This window comes from Papaver somniferum, chromosome 9, assembly GCF_003573695.1.
Source record: "Papaver somniferum cultivar HN1 chromosome 9, ASM357369v1, whole genome shotgun sequence".
Lineage (NCBI taxonomy): Eukaryota > Viridiplantae > Streptophyta > Magnoliopsida > Ranunculales > Papaveraceae > Papaver > Papaver somniferum.
In genome coordinates this window covers 41,999,773-42,003,306 of record NC_039366.1, presented here as the reverse complement: position 1 = coordinate 42,003,306, position 3,534 = coordinate 41,999,773, and positions in this window count along the sequence as shown.

Genomic DNA, 3,534 nt, shown 5'->3' with positions numbered 1-3,534 from the left:
AACCTGTAAATGTTCATAGTTCGGCACATAATGTGATTATCGAATGCGCCGAACCTGAAGGACAAATGATTCGGCGTGTAACTAACATTAGAGGATAAGCCGAACTCTGTAAATTCGGCACACAACTGTTAAGCTATTCATTAAAACATGAAATTGACGGTGTCCATAACCCAATCCCAGCACCATTAAAAACAAAGTTCAGCACCTTAAAGCAAAGGTGTTTGCAACACCATAAAAGTGTACTTAAAACTTAAGAAAAAGTGTACCATAAAAGTGTACATAAAAGGGCATTTAACCACGACCCCTCTTCTTAGTTCCACGACCACCTCTTCTTCCACCTTGGTCTTCATCTTTCGACGCATCATTACCGGGTTGGACGGTAGCACCAACTTGGCTTGTACCTTCACCAACTTGTCGAGACCTCTTAGTGGTAGGCCTTTGTTCGGGTTCCTCGGGTCCTTGTCCTTTGTTGATGATTGCATCCCACTTGTCTATGAGGTATTTTTGTTCTTCCACGGTCATTGTTGTTTTGCAACCAAGTTTGGCCTTCATTTTCTTCAACATCTCCCTACCCGCGGCAACCTATTTTTCATTTGAGAACAACTTATAACCATGAGGTTGAAGACATTTTTACCATAACTAATATATGAAAACAGTATAAAGTGAAGTCATTCTTATCATAACCTTGAAAGCCTTGACTACATCTTCGGAAGTAGACTTGTTGGTGATCTTGATTGGCCTCGCCTTTGATGAGTGCCAAATAATGTATATATTTATCCCTTTTTGTTGGCATTTAACTCATCTTTTGCGCATTAATTCTACATTTTATCCCATATTCTGTATTTTCATTGTTTTCAAGAATAAATATTTTTCTTACTTAATTTTGCATTTTTAGGTAATAAATAAAGTCTGGATGACTTGCGGAGCAGAAAAGAGCTGAAGAGTAGTGAAAAGCCGGAAGAAATTACGCAAGGAAGCCGCAAAGAATGGTGCGCACAAGACCAAAAAGCTAGGAATGGGCTCAAGAAGGAAGAATTGTTCTTAAAAAGATATGGGCCTGGCATACCCAAGGCCCAAAATCCTTACCCAAACCCATTTTCTATATCCATACCCGCCTCCATTCTCAGCCGTTAGATTGGATCCATCTCATCATCCAATGGTCGCTTCTTCATCGTTCATCAAAATCTGAAGTCCCTGCAAAACACCATAGTGCCTAAATTCCAAGCCTTCAGATTAGATTGTAGTTGAATCCAACGATCGCTTCTTTGCCTGCGCATCAAACCTCGATACTTCCGTTTAACACTACAACACCTAACTCCATCTGGTGTCGTTAATTTTGTTGTATTATATAATCCAACGGTCGCTGCAGGATCCACTTCATCTCACCGTCGGATTGATCTTTCATCTCCATATCCCACGGTCGAGATTCGCCAAACATAGAACTCGATGATCCCGCTACACACCATAGGTATCGAATACCTATACCCATCGCCAAACAGCCCCTTCTTCCCATTCTATCGACCTCCTCCTTCTTCTCCATCCCTCTGCAGAGAAACTACCACCACCACCATACCTCTCCCTGCCACCCTCTGCCCAGCCACCTTCCATACCTGCCACAGCCACCAAACGTCGCCATATCTACCACCATCACCTACCCTCCCTTTTTCCCCCTCTCTCTAGCCCCTTATTTCACTGATTTCTCACCATTCCTTTCTCTGAAATCCTAGGTGAGAAATCAGTAAAATAAGTGAGTCTATAGACGAATTCGAAGCGTGCAGGAAGGCTAGAAGGAGATGTAGCAACGTGGGTCGAAGTCAGAAACAACTTTCATCATGATTGGTGAGATGAATTTAAAACCCTAGTTTTACTGTTTTTGGGGGAAATTTAGGGATTTGGTTTGTAAACCCTAATTGGGTGTCCTGGGTATAAATATGGGATATGTATTATGTGTAGAAGGTGTTCTTGGGCTAGCCAAGTAACCACCCAATTTGGGTTAGGTTCACTTCTAATTTCTAATTTCAAATTCCAAATCAATTTAGGGTTCTTGTTTCTAATTTCAGTTTTAAATTTCAATTTTACTTTCAATTTATGCGTGTTGTTTAATTTATATCATTGCAAGTTTCAAATCAATTTTAGTTAATTTCAATTTCTGTTTGTTTTTAATTTTGATTTTATGTCTTTTAATTTCTGTTTATTTTTAATTTCAATTTAATTTTTGATTGATCATGTTTAGTGCAATTTCAATGTTTAACTGTGAATCCCTATTAGTGCTTTAGTATGAATCATTGTTAGGTTAATTTTAGTGTTGTAATGTATTTAAGCTTGTTTAAATCACTTTTAGTGTCAACTGTTTAGGTTTAGTTTTGTGTTTAATCATGTTTTGTTCACTGTTAGTGGTAGAAGTTTAGCTTTGAAGCTTTGGATTGATTGAGCAGTGGGGAGAAACTAGTGCTCACTAGTGACTGTGAGCAAACTAGTTCTCTTCCCACTCTAGTAGTATGCCTAGGCTCACCTTCACCATTTCACCTTCACCATCTCCACTGCCCTTGGCTAAAACAGCCTTGGTTTGTTCCATTTCCTCCATTGTTTCCTTGTTACTTTTGTTTTCCTCCACTGTCATTGATGTTCTTTGTTTTGTTTTCTTTGCTATTTTGTTAGTCTTCTTTACTTCATTGTCTTTGCTTCTTTACATTTTATTTATTGCATTGTCTTTGCTCCTGCTACTTCAACTACTCCTTGTTCTGCTGCTGCTACTACTTGCATTGTTGTGCTGCTGCTGTGCATTTCTTGTGCTGCTGCTGCTTTCTTTTCCTTGCTGCTGCTGCTGCAACTGGGCTGCTTTTTCTTTTCTGTTTTCATTTCACTGTAAATAGCATTGCATTGTAAATAGCATTGTCTTCTCTAGCTTCCTTTGCCTCATTAGAGCCATTGTCTTGGCTTGTTAGCTTATTGCCCTGCTTTGGCCATTGTCTCTTAATTGCATTCTGTTTTGCAAAGGACCAGCTCATTGTAAGGCCAAAGGCCCAGTCCACTGTTGAGTCAAGCAAAAACCCAAGTTCATTACCAAGCTCAGTTCATCTCATTTCCAAGGAAAGGCCAAGTTCAGGTGTAAACCAAAAGCCTAGCTTAACCTGAGGCCCATCCAACTGAGCCCAAAGCTCAGTTCACTTCAAGAATATTGAGCCCAGACCACTTGAGTACAAAGGATCAGTTCACTTCATTGGTACTCAAAACTCATTGGTACCAAAGCCCATAGCCCATTGTTATCACCTTAACTCAAAAGCCCAATAGCAATTTAGAACCCAAAATAGCTAGAAACTACAAAACACACCCAGTCTCTGTGGATCGACCCGTACTTGCACGAGTTACAACTGACGACCGTGCACTTGCGGTATTACTGTAGGCCCGTTTCATTTCGCTTAATTTTATACGCCTTCCCGGTCCCATCAAGTTTTTGGCGCCGCTGCCGGGGACTGGTGCTGTGTTTTTCTTGTAGTTTTATTAGCTATTTTTGCATTTCACTGCATAGCATTT